We start from the raw sequence: 21,525 nt of genomic DNA, 5'->3' as shown, positions 1-21,525 counted from the left end.
GTATCAGGAAAAAAAAAAAGACATGTAGCAACACAGTCCATCATTTTCTGCCTTTTTTTTTTTAAAAAAAGAGCGTTCTTCTGCATTTAGTAGTCTGTATAGTTCAGGAACAGCATCCCTGTCCAATAACTTTTAAATCAGGAGTCATTATAAACCCTTTTGATGTATCTCTATTGTCTCTGTGATCCAATATGTAGTGCTAGGTTTTAGAAGTTTGAGATTAGATCTCTTTTTAGTCACAGGTTCACTTGGTAAATGCCCAAGCTGTACCTGAACAAATGCTCATGTTCTGGATGCATGTAACTGCAAAAAGAACTGTCAGTCATCATCCAACAACCTGGTAGAAAATGATTCTCATGCTTTTGCAGCTACCTTTTATGCCTGGCTGAATGACAGAGAGGTGGAGAAGGAGAGAAGGAGGTCATTAGAATAGATCAGTCTGGTCTTCCAAAAGCAGCAGCCATAACAACACATTTCCACGTTCACACCATAATTTTTATTCTAACACACTTTAGAGGGAACATTTATTCTTCTTCAGAACAGTACAGACTGAACTGTACAAATGCGGTCACAAATGATACTTAGAAAAATGTTTTTAGTACAGGATTTGTGAGGTGCACTGTGAACTAAATCAAATTTAATTCAGCATTGATTAATGGTAAAAAACAATCCCCCTATGCACAACGTTATCACATACTTTTCTACAGAAACTAGTACATGGACAGCACATGCTTCCTTTGAAACTTTAAAACAAAAGATAGCTCATATCAAAATCATGGTGGAGATAGTAAACAGGCTGTATTCAAGCCTTAAAACTAGATGAGTTAGCTAGCTCATCTATCTAAGTAACATAAATATAAAATAAGACAAAATAGGAGATATTGTATACTTGTTTTTATCACTCATTAAGAATGGTAGGTTGACCTGTTTCAGGTCATGGTATTACAAGGATCATATGAGGTAACCATCAAAGCACCTGTTAATTTTATTTGCAAAATGTGTCCATCTATAGAAATATCTGAGAATTTTCTCATGCTGCATCTGTCTTCTGAAATGACAAAACCTGTTCAAAAATGATCCTTTGCCTTTCAATTGCTAGTTTACAATAGTCTTTGTTTTCTTGAACTTCTACTAACTTTTTAGCAAAATAAATTTGGGTTGTACTATCGGCTTGAAAGAATTGTTGCTATTTTATTTTGTAACTTTGCAGTATTTATTTTATTATTTTCATGGGAGATTCGGCTTTTTCAAAATGGCATCACTATTTAATATCATTTCTGCCCCAGGACTATAACTCTACCTGAGCAATAAAACAATCAGTGGCAACACCATGAAGAAAGGTGTAGGAAAGTATACTTTTGATCATTGGATGAAGAAATGTAGGAAAATGCCACAAAAATAAACTGCATATTAAATGTTTGCAGTTTGCAGATAAGATAATTCTAGAGGTTGCCCAGAAATAATAATAATAATATGGATTCCTAGAAGGATACAACTGATGGAAACACTTGAATTGTCAGAATATGCAAATAATATTAAGACAGAAAGCCCACCACAGATCAAAGTAAAAGTCTTGAAAAAAGCTGCTTTGAAAGCACTTTGCTGTCAAAAACAGAGTTTGCATCAGTGACACTGGCATCTTTACAGAAGGTTATAAAATGAGACTATTTAAACATTAGAGGAAAGACACTGAGTCTCCCTTTGAAGTTAGCCCAGGTGTCAGGGATGGAGGTGTCTCATGACAGGTTGTTCTGCCTTGTCTTGAAAATTAATTTAGCGGTGGCATTTCCAACATAGCATTTCTTTTAAATTCCAAGGGTGAAAGAATTTAATCCTTCCCAATATTAAGTCTGATGAACTCTGCACTCTAGAATACATCTTAGTCCTTGCACATCTCAACCCTTGAGAGAGAGAGTCGTTCATACTCTAGGACAAGTTAGGAAAGTGAAAGAGAACATGGGAATAAAGCCGAGAAGAAACTTAAACAGAAGACTCATGGTTTTTCTGTGCTATCAAATAAAGCAGGGGTCCCCAATCCCTATTCCGTGGACTGACACAGGGCCATGGCATGCCAGAAACAGGGCCATGCAAACAAGCAAAGCCACATCCGTGGGATGAAGGCAGCATGCGAAACCACGCCCCCTCCCGTCCAAGGAAAAACCTCTCTCTGGAACTGGTCCCTGGTGGCCCAAAGGTTGGGGACCGCTGAGATAAAGCATGCTTCAGCTCAGTTTTAGATTTTGATAGTAATTCTAGCATGATATTCCAGACACAAGATAATGATATTTGTTCTATGCAATGGATGGGCAATCAATTAGAAAACATATACACAGAATCTCACATATTGACTTACTTTCTTTCAGTTCGGTTGTATTGTTTAAAACTCTAGGTGAGCATAGAAATAAGAAAGCAAACACATTACAAATAAAACAGAAGGCAAGCAACAATAAACATAAAAAACTATTTGAAACTATTAATCACAAATTTAAAAATATAAGTAAATCATATTCTGCTAGATTTAACCTAAAGTTTCTTTTTTTAAAATGTGGATGGAGAGGAAAGCAAGCCTTATGCCTATAATAACTGTCAAGTTACATAAAATGCTGGATAAAGACAATATAAGTATATTGTTTTCAAGAACGTAAGGATGCAATAAAGTTGTTCCCCCTCCCCAAACCCTAGCTTTTAGGAAAATAATCATGTAGTTAGCAGTAACAACAAAAAAGGGGGTCACTGGGATATCTGTGCCTCTTAAATGTTAGCACCAACTATTAGTCCAAGCTAGAAACCAGTTTGAAATCCAATTTCCTTTTATTCCAGGCCTTTGCTTGCTTGCCAGGAGTAAAGAGGTATTAATAGAGCAAGGGACTACCTACACGGGAAAACAATCATGCAAATATGTCCTTCAATTAAAAGTGGCGAAAAGGAAAACTCAAAACTTCTTTCCCTTGTGAATGTAAACAACATTTTCAGCCAAAAAACAAAACAAAAAACACCCCACAAGAGATAAAAGCTTGAATCAGACATATCCTGATTCAAATATCATTTTTCTGTTAGCTTGCATACGGTATAAACATTAAAACTAGATATGTATTGAAAATCCTTTACTGAATTTATTAGATAATTCCTGTGCCTATCTAATCCTCCATAGGACTGAGAAATTCCTGCATAAATTTTTTTGGAAAGCAGCTACTAGTCGTAAACATTCCTGGACTAAATGAATCAAGAGTCTTCTTCAGTACAAGACAGTGTCCTATGCACCAATTAATAATGAAATAATATATGTGTTGTTCTCTGACCTTTCCAACATACTTGATCAATGTGCTATCATATGTGACACTACAGTTTAAACAGATAACCCTTGCAGCCTTGATCATTGCCACATAAATCTTAGATCTATGGTATGTGGCTTTTTGTCAGCTGAGGACTATACTTGGTCTTGAAATGGAACATTGGGTGATTCTGTACATCTTAAAAAGTGAACAAGAGCAGCACAAATAAGTGAGTAGTGGGCTAGGGCAACCACTAAATTTGTTTTAAAGATAACAACTATAATTTAAAAGGGTGACATGCATACATACATGCATACCCATCACATTGTTTGTTTTGGGAGTTAAGCACTGTTAAAAATAGCACAGAATTAGTCATTTTCCCCCATTTTACTCCTCGAGCAATTTTTTGTTTTCTTCAGACATGAAGTAGCAGTAACTAAAATAGCTTCAGAAATTCTTTATCTGCTGTGCTCTTTGGATTCTTTTCCTTTTCAAACAGACACTTTTTTGTCTCCTTCTTAACTATCTTTTTTCAGAATAAACAATTTTTACAAGCCATGTTATGGTTGATTCTAATTTTCATCTAGTATTTTCTCTTTTTCCTTAAGATTATTGAGTAAATGGTTCTCTCTCAATTTTTTTATTTGGAAAATATTCTCAACAACCCATTTTCATCAGGATTTTGTATGGCTCAGGTTGTCATTAATGTTCTAGTGGCCAAAGAAAGCCATCAATCATTAAGTATTAATGCTGCTGGGTTTCTCTGTGCCATTGTGATATTCTTCTTCACCACATTTAGTACCTTCTTTATGTTCATTAGGTGTTGACAACATTGGATTTTTTTTTAACTTTCAGACTTATAATTCCCATCACATGTCCACCCCATTTACATGGAAGGGTCTTTGCATTTCTTTATCTGCAGATGTGCTACAATATTTGATTTTATGTCCACTTTTGTTTGCTTATAATTTGTCTTTGAATTCTTTGATTTCCTCTTTTAAGTTCAACTATCATATTTTAATTCACATTTTTTCTCTCTGCTGTGATCGTGGATATGTGTAATCTTCCGTTTCGAAGTTGAATATGTTTCCACAAATTTAAATTCAGAGACAATTAAATTTACTGATCTTCATCCATTTGTCCTTTCTTTGCTTTTCCATTTCTTTTCGTTTCCAGTTGCTGATTTCACAATTAGTACAAGAATTAAGGGATCATATCTACAATAAGAACGTGGGGCTCAATTGCCAAGACACTGAGCTTGTCAATCAGAAGGTTGGCAGTTCAGTGGTTCAAATCCCTAGCGCCGCATAATGGAGTGAGCTCCCAGCTTACTTGTCCCAGCTTCTGCCAACCTAGCAGTTCGAAAGCATGTAAAAATGAAGTAGAAAAATAGGAACCATCTTTGATGGGAAGGTAAGAGCGTTCTGTGTGCCTTTGGCGTTGAGTCATGCCGGCCAAATGATCATGGAGATATCTTCGGACATCATTAGCTCTTCGGCTTTGAAATAGAGATGAGCACCACCCCATAGAGTTGGGAAAAACTAGCACATATGTGCGAGGGGAACCTTTACCTTTATCAAGGAGAAACATTCTTTAAAACCTTTCATTGATAAAACCACAAGAACCTCCAGTTTTTATCTTCTAAACATGCAAAGAATCTGAACATTTCTTACTATTAAAGATATTTGTGCCATAGTAGTATGTTGTTTGGATTACTGAAGCAGTTTGTTAGCAGGTCTTCTTGGCACTGTTGAATGACTATTACATGTTTTAGAGTCTTTTTCCTATTAAGCCCCTTCTTTTTGGAATAGATTTCTCCTAAAATTACATTTGGCGTTTGATCTTCTAAAGTTTAAATGGGTCTTAAAACTTTTTTTTACATTATTTTTTTACATAATTATTATTAATGAAAGTACAAGAACTATTCATTTTGATTGCAGTATCAAGTATCATTTTAAAATGCGGTCATGCTGAGATTGAATCATGAATATTAAATTGATTGAATTGATTAAATTAATTGATTGAAATTATTAAATTGACACACAAATAAACACTTTTTATTATTCTGATGTTACTGTTGTCTGCTTATATTGCCTTTTGGTATACTATTTGGAAGGCACACCTTTAAGGGTTGACGCCTGATGACTGCTTGGACTAATGCCTGCAGTTTTCTTGGCAATATTTGAGTACTGCTTAAGAGTGACGGACCCAAAGTTACCCACCTGGTTTTGTGCTTTAAGTGGAGCTAGAATTCATAGTCTCCTCATTTCCAGCCTGGTGTTTTAATCATTACACCAAATTGGGTCTCTAGGTAGACATACATGAAAATTCTAATATTATTAACTATTAGGCGGTCTTGTGGGAATGGTCTGCAGGCACCTTTGGACCTTCAGGATTTGAATACATGTCTTAAGATGCTTGGATTGATTAATATGAAGTTCATTCATTAACAAACTAGACTAGCATATACCGTCACTATTGCTAATTTTTCTTCTGTCTCTGTTGCCTCTACATTATCTGACTTGCCTCCAAAGGAGAAGTAAGAAAGCATAACAGGTTTAATACACCTTGAGGTTGTCCTTGGGTGGTGTTGGAATATGAATAAAGCACTATTTTAACACAGGCATAGCTAAAGATACGTATGCCTGTCTCATTCATGATCTGATAATGATACGAGAGCAATACCAGGGGGAACACAGCAGACAGAATATAGGGCCAGCCAGGGCATATTTACATCACAGGTGCAAATTGGGAAAGGCTGTGTTTTTCCTTGTGATCAGCAAGGACAGACAGGATATGTCATAATAGCCCCAAATAGCTGTTTCAGATTCCAGACATCTTGTTCTGGTCAAATGCTACCTTCTAATGATCTTTTAATTGCTTTATGAATCGATTTCCTCTACCATCTTTTTAATCCCTCCATTTGTAGACCAAAGTGCCATCAGTCAGCCAGATAATATTTTTTGGGCAGCCACTATAAGGAACAAAAGCAAAAGGGAGAGGGAGCAGAAGATATGCTGCATTGTGACATCACCAAAAGCTTTCCCATTTCTGTCCGATCCCATGTAGCAAATACCATCTGTGGCAGAAGCCTGAAGCCAAATTAAATATAGCTCATACATAGGTACTCATATAAAGCAGCCATTCTGCCCACCCTCACTTTTCATTTTCTCTCTCTCTCACTTTTGCCTTGAAAAGCTGTATGCTGCTCTACAATCTATCTGATAGATTGTATGATTGTATTCTATCATATCATCAATCAAGTTAATGCTAATCAGATCAATAGGAATACAGTCTCTCCAAGGTGTTCCGTGGTCTGCTTTTAGAATTCTAAAGGCTTAAAATAAATCAAACCAGATTGAATCCTGCAAAAGTAATGCCTTAAGAAAACCAGTAAACTTAAATGTCAGCACATTGCAAAGGTGTGTTTAGTTTAATATGGGCTCCACGTCTGGCTGATCTATGTAAGCAAATATATATGGTCCTACAACAGTCAATAGTTCATATACAGTCTTTCCCTCCATTTAAAATGATTGTGGGTCAAGTGACGGCAAACGTCCACATTCAGCAATTTAGCTCCTGAATGGTATGCATGTCACATTTAGAATGTTTCTTAGCAATTAGGCAAGGATTTTTGTTTTGTGGAAGCCTATCTTGGGAATGGCAGGTTCCTTTTACGACCTTAGTGATTAGGGCTATGTGCGGTTGTTGGAATTCATGCAAAAATTCAAAAGAACACAACTAAATACTTATAGCGGATATAGAAAATCTACATCCCCCTGTTTAAAAGCCAGGTATTGAGATGTGAAAAAAAAAACCAGACCATGATAACTTCAGATTTTTTCCGACCTTTAATGTAACATATAGGCTATACAATTCCATTGAAAAACAAACTGAAATCTTTTAGGGGAGAAAAATGTCCAGTGTGCATGTTCAGAGAGCACAACGCAACTACATCATAATTATCCAGCCAGCAAAGGAAAAAAATAGCTGTTGCTCCAAGTTTAGCTTGACATTCGTTTCTGCTTCTGCTTCTAAGCAACACTTGGCATTCCTGCTTGGCCTAACTGGCTGTATTCAAAGTCAAAACCAATCCTTCCTGCAGCAATGGCTATTCCAGGATATTGTGAAAGACAAGAGGCAATATATATTGAGATACCTACCTATACAGCACACAGTGCTTTGACTTTCTTAGTATTTACTAGGGATGCTGGATTTGCAAATTTTGGTAATGTTCCAAGCTGTGTTTTCAAAAAACTATACCTTGATTTTATAAATTTACAGTTTGTAATATGCATGAGAATGTACAAAGTATAAACCTAATCTTCCCCACCTCCTGAAACACACATACATAATATAATTAATTTTATAAGGTGCCCAGAGTCACCTTGTGGTGGAGATGGGTGACAAATGTACTACTACTACTAATGATGATGATGATGTTGTTGTTACCAAAAATGAGAAGATAAAGATCTTGTCATACAGACAGGTTGTCATTTGGACCACAACATGCCAGATATCACGATTATAGTGGGCTGAAGCATACAGTTTATTGATATCGCTGTACGAGGAGATGCCAGAGTCGAAGAAAAAGAACTAGAAAAAATCACGAAATATCGCAACCTGGCCATCAAAACTACACAGCTATGGATGAAACATGTAACAGTGATACCCATTGTCATCGGGGCACTTGGTACCATGTCCAAGAATTTAAAAAAACATATAAAGAAATTGCAGCTTCCTGCAATAACACCAGTGGAATTGCAAAAAACTGTGCTAATGGGAACATATATTTTAAGAAGGTACTTGGTTGATACCTAGGATGCTGGCAGCAACCCGTATCAACCATTAGCACCAATCAATGGTATTTGTGACACAGCTTTAAATGTTCATTTGACTGAGTTTCATGTTTAATGAATAAAAGAAATAACAACAACAACAGTGATACCCATTGCCATCTGAGCACTTGGTACCATGTCCAAGAATTTTATAAAACACATAAGAAATTGCAGCTTCCTGCAATAACATAAGATGGGCTAAAAAATGTACAAATGATATACAAATACCGCAATGGGAAAATACTGTATTTTTCGGAGTGTAAGATGCACCAGAGAATAAGATGCACCAAGGTTTTGAAGAGGCAAATTAAAAAAAAGGTTTTGCACTCTGCAAACCTCCCTAAAACGGCCCGTTTTTCATGAAAACAGGCCCATTTCTCCCCCTCCCCAAAGGCATGAATAGCCTTTCGGGGGCTTGCAGAGTGCTCCTGCGGAGGAGGCTAAAAACGAGCAAAAAATGGCCCGTTTTTCACAAAAACGGCCCTGTTTTTCATTAAAAAAGGGCATGGATAGCCTTTAGGAAGCTTATAGAGTGCTCCTGGGGACGGGGACGGGATAAAATTGAGCAAAAAATGGGCTATTTTTCACTCATTTTTGCCCTCCCCAGGACCTAGGAGCTCTCTAAAAGCTTCCTAGAGGCTCTGCACGGCCATTTTGGTGAAGGGGCGGGGTTTCGGGAGGCAAAAAATGCTGTATTCAGTGTATAAGACGCACCATTAAAAGATTTTCAGCCTCTTTTTGAGGGAAAAAGGTGTGTCTTATACTTCAAAAAATATGGTATGTGAACAAAGGATTTGAAATTTGTAGTATATTACAACCTGAAAGATAATTTCTATAAAATGGTGCAGATATGGTATTTATTGTTAAAAATGCATAATTGAATTGATAATATGCTGGAAATATAAATATCGACAATGGATATTATTATACCACATTTGGGGATTTGTAAAAAAGCTAAAAATTATTGAACTGAAATATATACCATATATATTAAGTCAAATGGTCAATATACAATTCAGATGAGAGACATTTTTGTTAGTGCTGATGAACAAAAGTCTGGAAAAATTGCATGGTATTTTTTTCTTATATATGACAACAGCAGCAGGACTTCTATATGCACAATATTGAAAGAATTCAACAAATGGAGGTTGATAAAGCTGATGGAATTGGCTGGAATGTAGAAAGTGACCGCTCTTATTTGAAGAAAAACATTGGCTAAATTTAATACTATTGGCAATTGGAGGTCCCTTTTCAAATTTTTTGCATGAAATAAAAAATGAAATCACGACATATGCTTTGAATTGCTAGTAGTATTTGTACATGATTAAAAAATGGAGGTTACATTGTAATTGTAGGATTGAACTCACGTTTTATTTTATATTTGCTGCAAAAGAGGTCATTCTTTTTTTATGTTTTGGTTTCTTTTTATATTTTTAATTTTTTTTGCACCTCTATCTGCGATTTCTGTGTACATTCTGACTTCTTTTTTATTTTCTCTTTATTATTAGTTATTGTTAGTTTTTATTTTTATTTTTTTACTTTACAAAATCTTGTTATATTATTTTTTTTTAAAGCGTGCACCTAGGTATATTTTCCAGGAAACTTCCTTGGCTACAAATTCTTTATATACTTGCGGATGGGTACTTCTTTGATATTCATAGACAAAATGCTGGAAAACAAATGCACTAAGACCACAGTCTAATTATCCATATTTACTCTAGAAATAAATCTTTTGTTGTCTCCTACAATTTTGAAAGATAATAACTACTTGTTCTGTATATTTTCTTTTTCATTCTTTGGCACACATTTTCAATTACAAACCATCCTACTATTCTCATAGAATTTCCTCCCACTCTTTATTTGGAGCTTTTATCTTTTCTAATTTCCATAATTCCAGATGTTTCCATTAGGATGATTAGAAGCAGTATACTAGCCCATATATTAAGGCCAGGTAGTGTACATTAATCAAGCTATTTTTCTTTGTAACATATACAACTTATTGTATATATATATATTTTAAAAACGTGACAGCATGGATTTAGTGGAAATAAAACTGAAAGCTATGAAGAATGTGTTTAACTCATTGGGAAAAATTTATTCTTTCATCAGCCATTGGCAATTACAAGCTAAACTCTTATTCTACATTCTGCAGTTCACCCTCCAGCTGCAGGTCTGTATTTCACAGGCATCTGTAAAATTCCTCTAAGAAATTTAATTTGCATTAATTCAAATAATTAGGCTAAGGGGCACCATCCAGAAATTACATAATTTAAAAAAATATTAAGGAAATATAGTAAACAAAATAATAACATTATTCATTTTCTGTGTGTGGTGTTACCTACCTAAAAATGATTTTACCTAAAATAGTATGATGGTAGTGAGTAGGAATAGGAACTACCTTAGTGGGAAGGTAACAGTGTTCCATGTGCCTTTGGCGTTTAGTCATCCCGGGTCACATGACCACAAATACATTTTCGGATAGCGCTAGCTCTTTGGCTTTGAAACAGAGATGAGCACCACTCCCTAGAGTTTTGAACGACTAGCATATATGTGGGAGGGAAACCTTTACCTTTAAGCCAGGAAGGGCTTTAAAGGTGACAACTAGCATCTTGCATTGAAATTTAGCACACCAGAAACCAATATAGTTCATGGAGAAATGGTATCACAATAGTTGCCCTGTGTGTCACTTGAAACTTCCAAATACTCTCCAAGGCCAAACCCATGTAGTCATGGGTGCACTGCAATAATCCAATCTGGAGGTCACAAGGGAATGAGTAATTATGTGGAGGGCACGGGGATCTGTAGGAAAACATTTCCACTCTACCAGTGCTAATTAAACACCTAATTAGTTATGACTTACTCAAAAATCATAGCAATCTTTGCCTTTATCTTGTCCATGCTCACCTGAGTATGTGCTTCATACCTTTATTAAGCACCAACTTAGGCTACATTCAGCTCTATTAAAAAGTCACAAAATAGGAACTGTATTTGCACATCATGCAAACGAGTGTATAAGATGTATAGTTCCCAAACTACTCTCCATAGGTTAATTATGTTTTCCAAATACAGGACGCATCTATGTCTAGTGACTACAAACCACAGAGTTGAAATAAGGTTTGCAACAGATTAATTTTAATTTAATTAATTAATTTATCTACTAGAACATTAAAAATTAAAGTATTGTACCCAAAGTTTCATGTTTACACAACACATTTAACCATTGTTAATTCACAGATCAAAGGATGGAAGCAAGATGCAGGAGGATTCAACAATCATACCTGGAACAGTGGTACAGCATATTAACCGCTTAAACATTTGATCATTAAACAACCAGATCCAGAAACAATCAAATATAGCCCTGTATATCATACATAACTCTTCATGTTATAATAACCTTAATGTAAACCATCTTAAGCATAGGGCTAATAAAACATGCTATGGATTCCAGCTTCTCTGCTTAAAATACCCATGGAATTTTAAACAAAATATTATCATCCTCATACTCCACACCAACAAAAATCCAACTTTTTCATTTTTTCCCCACAAAAACATTCTTACTATTTCCAACTAAGTTGGAAATAAGGATATAACACTGCAAAGTGAAGACATTCTACCAAAATTCTATCTAGAGTAGCCCCACGGTGAGATAGGTAGCAAATAAATTTAATAAATAAATAATAAAAATATTAAATACAACATACAATTATTTTGTTTTTGTTAATGAAGTACATTATTACCGTATATTTACATATTATTAAAATAGCCATAATATAAGAGATGTCTGCTACTAGGGAAAAGGTTATGATAGATCTAGACCAAATAACAAAATACAGGTTTATATTGTCAAGGCCATTGTTGCTCCAGGTTTGTACTAAAGTCACTATTGCTCCAGTTTAGCAAAATTCGTATTTTTAAACTGTCATACTGAAGAAAATACCGGAAAATACCTTAGGGAGAATAGATAATTCAACACTAGTTGAAATAAAACCAGACTAGTTACTGGAAGCACCAATAATGAAGCTCAAGTTTAAATATTTTGGCATATAAAATTAAGGTAAGAGTCACTGAAAAAGACTCTTGTAAAATCAAAGGCAGTAGAGAAAGAGTCTGAAAGGAAACAAAGAGATATTGGTAATCCAAACAGAAGCTTACATGAAGGCAATATTACAATTACTAGTAAAAAAATCCTGGGGAAATGAATTCTAGTCACAAAGTGACTGAAAAATTGAACAAAAAACATAAAAGCAGTGAAGAATTCTATGCATCAAAGTAAAATTTGGTTGCAGCCACAAACCCAGAAAACTCATTTGAATATATTCAGGTGCAAACCATTGTTTATAATGAACATTATTTAACGGCTTTGTCCCTAGATTAGCTTCCCACTGAGCATCCTGATCACCAAGAAAGTACGTATCTTAGTGTTGTAAATGATGTCAACTAAAGGTAAGTAACTACCGGTTGGACTGGTTTGGCCAAATAGGTAGTAACTTGGTGGCCTGGGTCTCTGGAACCGGCAGCAACCCAGGCCTGCCACGTCCTCTAACCGGTTCTTGCGGCGATGGCGTAGGCACCATCATCTTGTTTTTGGCTTCTGTGCAAGTGCAGAAGCTTTTTTTAAGTACTGTGCATGCGCGCATAGCAGCAGCCGAAACACACCCCTGATGTCAACAGCAGGCAGGAGGAGCTCTCATCTGGAAGATCATCATTTTACTTTCTTATTATTGCCAGGAAAGATGCTTTCTTTAATTTTACCCATTTGCAGAACTTGATATTTCAAGAGATTGGCTTATTTTCTCCATTGGATAAAGCTCGTGTCTCAATCCTCTTCTTGCTCTGGAGCTTCAAGCCCTGCAGGAGAAATGCTAGAATGACAGCTTTGCATCCTTCTATGCCAGTGGTTCTCAACCTGTGGGTCGGGACCCCTTTGGGGGTTGAACGACCCTTTCACAGGGGTCGCCTAAGACCATCAGAAAACACATATTTTTGATTGTCTTAGGAACCTAGACACCGCTCCTCTATGGTTGGGGGTCACCACAACAAGAGGAATTGCATTAAAGGGTCACGGCATTGGGAAGGTTGAGAACCACTGTTCTATGCAATGGTGGGATTCAAAAATTTTTACTACCAGTTCTCTGGGCGTGGCGTGGCAGTGTGGCAGGGGAAGGATACTACAAAATCCCCATTCCCTCCCCACTCCAGGGGGGGAAAAATCTCCATTTTCACCCCACTCCAAGGCAAGAATACTGTAAACATCTCCATTTCCATCCCACTCCAAGGCAAGGATACTGTAAAATCTCCCTTCCCACCCTACTAACCTGCTTTCCAGCTCCGTTCTCCTGTGTAGGGCAACAGAAGAAGACCCAGCCAATCAGCTGGGACACCGATCAGCTGCGACTCGGGAGGCAGCAAATAGATGGGGATGGAGCCTGCCAGAGGTGATATTTGCCGGTTCTCCAAACTACTCAAAATTTCCGCTATCGGTTCACCAGAACTGTTCAGAACTGGCTGAATACCACCTCTGCTTCTATGCCTATTTCATGGAAATGAACTTGACAATTATTCTGTCCATTTCTCTCTTCTCTTTTAGTTCTATAGCAAAAATATGAAACTTTCTTTTCTTCAAATGGGGTGGAAGTGAGACCTTTGCTGCTTCAGGATTTGGAATATGGTTGGAATATGGTAATGGTTTTTTTAAATTTACCTTCTCAGCATTTCCAAAAGCAAACATTAAGAACAAGAAAATTTGCCTCCAAACCGCTTTTTATAGTTTGGAGAATGCAAACAGTAGGAAGTCCCATGTGTGATATCTCATTAGCAACATTAATAAGACAAAGACAATTAAAGCCTTAGTTGAAAAAAAAATGGGACCGGTAACTTTTGCTGGGTATACTTTTAGGAACGTCTTAACAAATTTAAGGAACTTGCTTATTATTCAAGATGGACTGCTTTAAACTCTTATCAAGAACATTTTAGATCTTATGTCAAACTATCTATTTGATTTTCAATGTAATTGGTGCTCAAATTAATAAAATATCATTGCTTGTATAACTAAACCATGGAGGAGCATGCCTACTTGTATTTTAAAATCATCTACAGAAAGTGTTTTTGCTCAGAATATCACTGAGAAATTAGTATCCCTATTTTACTGTTTAAAAATACTTTATTGAAAACAGGGGTTTGTTTCATAGACGTGTAAAGAAATCTCTTCGATTCAATGGCTTTTTTTCTGCCCCCCCTCCCCCAGCAGCCTCTATTTTGAACCTCTTTGAAAACTGAAATTTGCAGTCAAGAATTCTCAGGTTTGTGATGAGGGGGAGCCAGAAAAACTGAAGAAAATATGTATTCAAATAATCTACTTTAAAATATTTTTTTAATGTAACTTTCTTCCCACAGTGTCTTATGAAATAAAAACAGCATATAGTACAGAACCTAAAAATTATTTACCTACTACTAAAGTCTTCCATTTGCTTTAACTGGGTGAAGTAATACATCGTGGGACAACACGATGAACCAAGGCGTCTAAGATTCAGAACCCATGATTCCTGTGGAATTGAAATTTGACGAATTGTATAAAACATTTTATGACATAATACAAAATGTCTTAAAATATTTCCGGTGGTCAATTCTTGGTATGTGCTATACATTTCAACATGGCCTACTTTCAAGGCAGATACATCTCTGAATATCTCTCTGAAACTTTTCCAGGGAAGGCAGTAACGTTAGAAGCTCTGCCATTGTTTCGCTTATGTGTCTCTGGTTCTATTCAGTCCTGTTGGAAGCTGGCAGGAATTAATTGGAGATTTGGAGGGATCTGATAAGGAAGTATCTCTGAAATGATGACTCAATGGGTTATGGGTTGTTTAGTACTAAATATAAACCGCGTGAGTACAGCCATACACGAATTCTGATTAAAATCAACGGGCTGTGCCACTAGCAGAATAAACATTGCCATAATGACAAAGCTGATTTCTTATCAGAGAATACATGGATGAAATATATGAACATTATAGGGAAATGCTATCACAATCAGAGTCTCTTTTTCCATTTTTATTTCTCTACGGCCTAAAAGAAAAGATATCAAACCAGGTGGTATATGTGACGGTATCAATTTATCATCTTATGGTTGAATATTCCCGGGGTCTCAGATCTCTTTTATGGAGAATAATAGAATTTAATCCATAGTAATATATACCCTTTTTAAAATGAGACATAACTATAAAATATTACAACTTGGTCACAATCTGTACAACCTTGCAGGATAGTGTGAGCCCCACATGTATCAGAAGAACTTTTATCACCCAGGATTGAAATGCCCTAGATTCTTGTAGAAGAAGTGTTAAATCCAAAAAAACTTCCGATGAAAGAGTTTGTTGTAGTTACAAGGAATAACCAATACTGAAGACTTCACTAATAATAATTAACAAAACAAAACAGAAGAAGGAACAGATGCAGGGCTGAAATGCTACCGGTTTGGGCTGGTTTGCCCAAACAGTTGGTAAAAATCGCTAAAAAAAAAATGATCCTATGATTGCAAAACAGCTGATTATTGCACAGCTGATCGTCTGAATTTTTAAAAAAACTTTTTAAAGAATTTTTTTTACTACCAGTTCAGGTAGCACGCGCGAAGCGAACCGATAGCAGAATTCAGAGCATTTCACCCTGAACAGATGCCTCCCAACCTATCAGTAACAAGGAAATAAATAATATAAGGAGATGTGGTAGGAAGAATTCAAGACAATTTTTTGCAACATTCTCAAATAGTATATATACCCTTGAAACAATGCAAGGTTGAAGGAAGATTTGTCAATGTTCTCAAGATGGAGTATTTGTTGTCAGTGCTACTGTTTTAGCTTGCAGGATTTTTCCTATCTGTGGGATCTGACCTTGGAATTGATCATAATCCACCATCACATGGAATTAATGGCTATTTAATAGCATTCAGCATTTTGCATCAACAAGCTTTTCTATATTTGCATCAATGTGAGGATGAAATATTTCCAAATTGGCTACAATCCAATTGTTACAATCCAAAAATTTCCTAGCTATTTTTAAAATCAAATTATCTTTTGCTCCCTTATTGTTTACTTTTGATAAGAAAAGCCTTATTTGTAAATAAGTTTTTCTCCCATACTGCTTTCTTCAATGTTTCCCAAAATGAACTCCCCCACCAAAAGACCAGGAATAAGTTTCCTTCATGCACAGTACTTGTTTTTACTTAGCATGATACTATTACTTCATTGATTATGGTTTGAAAAATATGTTTTTTTTGACAGATGGGCGAATTTCTATTTTATATTAAACCAAAAGCAAACTATCCACTTTGTGCAGATTATGCCATTAATTCTGGGGCACACATGTGCTAATTGGAAATTATTCAGGTATAAAGGTAAAGGATGTTAAAGGGAATATAGAATATATTTTAACTACATCTTTTTCAAAGAGCAAATGTCTCATATTGTACTCATTTTCTGTTAAAAAATGTGGCAGTGGATAGGGCAAGGAGCAAATGTGAATGTGGGCAGCACCGGAGAAAAATTGGATCAGTTAGCAACTTGCCCATTTTCAGCTGGGTGTAAAGGGAAAGATTGAAAGAAGACATCTCAAAGTGAATCGTGATGGGATGGATTAAAAGTTTTGCAATCTGTAGTATGCAGAATCCTGCCTAGAACAGGAATCTCCAACTTTTGGAGGCTACTTTAGAGAGGACATGGGAGATATTTATGCTCTGTGCATCTAATATGTTTCATCTATTCATTGATGAGTTTTCAGCAAATGATTTGGATTTTGACACCTTAAAATATTTTTTACATTAAAAATCATGTCATTATGACTCCAAACGTAACTGAATCTAAGCTCTTTATTGCTTTGCTGAAAATATCATCAGCATAACAGACAACCCATAGCTAAGAATAAAAGGGAATAGAAGCCCAGGTTTTGAATTGAAAGGAACAAATCCTTGCTATGCTTAGAGTTCTTTATAGGTATTTATCTCCATACATCACAGTCAATTATGTAGGGGTTGTCCTCGACTTACAACAGTTCATTTAGTGACCGTTCTAAGTTACTATGGCATTGAAAAAAGTGATTTATGACTGTTTTCCACACTTACAATTGCTGCAGCATCCCCATGGTCACATGATCAAAATCCAGATGCTTGGCAACTGGTTCATATTTATGAGGATTGCATTGTCCTGGGGTCATATGATCATCTTTTGCGATCTTCTGTCAAGCAAAGTTAATGGGAAAACCAGATTCACTTAACAGCCATGCTACTAACTTAACAACTACAATGACTCACTTAACAACTGTGGCAAGAAAGGTTATAAAATGGGGCAAAACCCACTTAATAAATGTCTCATTTAGCAACATAATTGTGGTTGCAAGTCGAGGACTACCTGTATTGAATTGCTGGACAACTAACAAGTTCTCCCTGCACAGCTCTTTAGACAACTTGCTAATAACACAAAGAAGACTTCTCAAAGTTGCTATCAAGTAGAGGTTGGTCTGAGGTTCACTGTATCAATGGAAAAGAAACAAACTTGACAAAATAGGGCAGACTTCTGATGCTTAAGTTCTTCTGGATAAAATTCTGCATTTTACATGCAGTGCAAAAACAACCAGTGGCAATGCCAATTGGCACAGTTGCCACTACATTGTAAGAACTGGTCTGAATTCTCACTAACATCAATGATTAATATCCCATTTTTAAAAAAACATGTGGGTGTTATTTTAGAGGAGTTAGAATGCCCGTTTTCTTTTATTCCTATAATTCCGTTATCTTTACACATTAAAAAGTTCTTCGTGAACAAAGGGAAACATCAAAATGCAGTTCTTGATGCTCTGTTAGGTTGGAATCATCATCAGCACTAGTGAATGTGGGTTTGCTCCCTGTTGTATTTATAGCAGCTGGCCCTCCAAGTGTTGTTGGGAATGTAGTGGGATAATGAAGTCTATAAGCAAATAACCAAGCTCAGAGAGCACTAAGAACTCCACAGTTCAACCCTGAACTACATGTATTGTCTTCACAATGGTTTCGTTGAAGCAATTAGAATAGAAATCAACAAATATTTTGTAAATATAGGAAAACAGGTGACTGTACCGCTACAGCCAGCTAAATTGACCATGCAACTGGATGCTCAGGCCCCCTTTTATAAAATAACAATAAATGGCAGGTTGACAATAGCTCTTTTACAATCCCAGTCACCAATATAATGTTGGCCTTTACATGTTTCTCAGTTGCTGATGGATTTGATCGACTCTTGCTGTCTCATAGCTGTAATGCATTAGCAGCCCTTTAACCTAACATAGGAGATATTTCTTATCCATCATTCTTTGCCCACAGAGAAAATTATATATTTTCCACATTATATTTCCTCAAAGATTCAGGTGGCAACAGTTGTTGCATTGTTCTTCACAGTATTGTTTAACTACACTTTTTTTTATAAAGGTACTGGGTTTTTCATTATGCTAGTCAGGCCATTCTCTAGGAAGTTGAACATTTGATAGGATCTTGTTTACTCTATCTTCATGCCCCAGAAACTATTCCACTTTGCCCTTAGCTATTACTATCCATTATTCCATTTTAACTTACTCGTCTACCAAGAAATTTAGAAAGGTAAACTCAATTCTCACCTAGGGAGTATTCTTACAAACATGCTGCAAAGACTGAGAATGAGCCAATGACAAGAGCTGTGTGAAAAATAAAATCTACAATGCTTCTGCATAGAAAACTCATAGTTCAACATCCATACAATCTTCCTGCTCTGTAGCAAAGATGTCCCAGTAATCATTTCCACAGGATATGACCTCATGCCAGCACCTCTGTCTTATTGTCAGTTTGTATTCCCCAAACAGCTTTAGAAGCTCCATTCTGGAAGTATTTTTTTCCTCCTACATTGGCTCAAGACCTTTCATTTGGAGAATCCATAGTGGATGGAGAAGGCAGCTTAAAATGACGTGGTCTGGATAGCAATCTGTTCAGCCCTAATTTCTCTTGACATTTTTGGTGACGACCCTTTATTCCATCTGATCTCTACAGTGTGTGGCTTACAGTGATAGCTTGTCTATGAGGCTCAAAGCCCAATTGTACATTGGTTAAGATTAAATGGGTTGCTCAACTGGCCAATCAATTGTCATTGAATGCAAGCCCTGAAATTGACTAGCCCATCCTTGGCCTAACAATTGAAAGTACAGTTGAAAGGACCCAGCTCCAAAAGGCTGCATGATGGAAAATTTCCCTCCAGTGGTCACTATACTTCCTCTTTTCAATCAGGGCTCTTGAATGTTGTCTATTTGAGTGTATAGATTACAAGGCATCATGACCTATTCCACATCACATTTACTGTGAGATCAGCAATATTTGAGATGGCATGATTTTCTATAGCCAAGGATGAGGGAAGAGCACTGAAAACTGTAAAACTGGTGCTATTATAGTCAAGAGACATTATGCAGTAACTAATTTCAATGGAGTATATTACAAAATTAGAATGAGAGATTATAAACATAATCCAGAGTTTTTGTACCAGAATTTTGCTGTCTGGATCTCTCATAAAATTCTGTGAAAGGCAAAGAGAAAAATAATAAAACTACGCTTGAAAACACTCAACCTCTGATATTAAGCATTTCTGCTTGTAATCAAAGTAGTACACGTTTTTATGCATGGCATGATAGAATGATAACTTCTATAGGACTAAAATAATCACATTTAGGAGTCCTGAAGGTGCTTGCAGTTATTACTTCAGAGGCTCTTTCTGTAATCTCTGATAAATCATGGAGGATGGGTGTAGTGGCAGAGAAATGGAGAAAAGCAAATATTATTTCTATCTTTAAAAAAAACAAAACAAAAAGGAAATAGTCAATTACAGAGCACTCAGATTGATGCAAATACTAAGCAAAATTCTGTAAGAAATTTTAAGTAGTCTGTTTATGAGCATTTTAGTTGAAGGAAGGCAGTGAGCACAGTTTACCTTGAGATGGACGAACATTTAACATTTTTCTATGAAATCCTATCAGAGACGATGGCAGCATGTCCTGAATGAAACAACAGCTGAACAGCCATTGTCACTGAATGCATCTCATTGGCTCACCATGAAGCCTCAAAGAAGTATTGAATGCCTTACACAGGACTTTATTCTAGATCTGTTGTTCTGCTGTTCATTGTATTTATATAATCAGATGAGAAATTTTGAAATATGATTATGAAATCTATAGTCCACACAAAAATGGGGAGGATACAAATACTTAGAAGATAGTCTCAAGATTTAGGAGACTCTGGACAAGTTGGTACAAAGGGCAGCCACCAGCAAGATGGATTTCAACAAACACAAATGCAAATCCCTTCTTTTGGTAGGAAAAATAAAGGCATAGCTACTGGGCAGCAGTATGTGTATAAAGGAACTCAGTGATTTGGTGGATCATAACCTGAAGATGAGCTAGTAGTATAATGCACTTTCCCCCCAAAAAACCTTGTCTGCATCAATGTAATTTTAATAACAATATCAAGAAAAATGATCATGCCTTTATATTATGTGGACAGACCACATCCAGCACTTTACATCCAGTGCCAGGTATCACATTTTAGAAAGGATACTAACCAATTGATATGTGGCCAAAGGAGAATAAACAAGATGATAAATAATCTGAAATTTTTTTAAAAACTTATTAGGAATGGTTGAAATTTGGGGATGTTTAGTCTGAAGAAGAAAAGACTGCGGGGAGACATGACAGCATTTGAAGTGGATGAGGCAGAACTGTTCAGAGTTGTTGCAGAATATATTCAAGTAGCAGATTTTAACTGGACAAAAACATTTTCCTGATGGTGAGAGCAATGTGGACACTACTGGTAGCAAATAATAGAACAGACTGCCTCCAGAGCTGGTGATTTCTCTTTCATTGGCGATAAACACAAGGGACGACAAGAGATCATAATACATTTCTAAATTGGGCAGGGCATGGGACTAGATCAAGGCGTCAAACTCAAAGCCCAAGGGCCAGTGCTTAAATCTGGCCAAACATATCACAATCAATTTAATCCCATTCAATTCTACACAGAACCGGCTCGTAGTGCTTCTGCTGTCCAAAATGGACCGCGAGCCCGTTTTTGGCCTCCCTGGCCTCCAGTAGCACTCCGCCAAAAAGGGGTCGTGCGGTGCCTCTGTGCAGCCCGTTGACGGCTGGCAGAATGCTGCTGAAGGCCAGGGAGGCAGGAATTGGGCCGTGTGGGGCTTCTACATGGCCTGTTTTTGGTCAGCAGAATGCTACAGGACAACTGGATTACAATTATGTGGCCTCAAGTAAGTGCCTGATCTGGATAGAAAACAAACAAAATCCTATGTTAATACTACAGTTTAATGCCAGATTTTACATACTGTAGGTCCTTTTAATCTATAATCAACAATCTATAATTGACAGCCATT

At 36.4% G+C, this 21,525-nt stretch overlaps 1 protein-coding gene across 1 annotated transcript in view; it reads right to left on the bottom strand.

The window, feature by feature from the left end:
* The window catches only part of MAML3 (mastermind like transcriptional coactivator 3), a 304,741-nt gene that overhangs the window by 13,985 nt on the left and 269,231 nt on the right, over positions 1-21,525 (bottom strand). The window lies entirely within an intron of this gene.

Source organism: Natrix helvetica (assembly GCF_964273705.1).
Source record: "Natrix helvetica genome assembly, chromosome: 7".
Classification (NCBI taxonomy): Eukaryota; Metazoa; Chordata; class Lepidosauria; order Squamata; family Natricidae; genus Natrix; species Natrix helvetica.
Note: the sequence above shows the minus strand (reverse complement) of the source record. Positions and strands in the feature narration are given on the sequence as shown.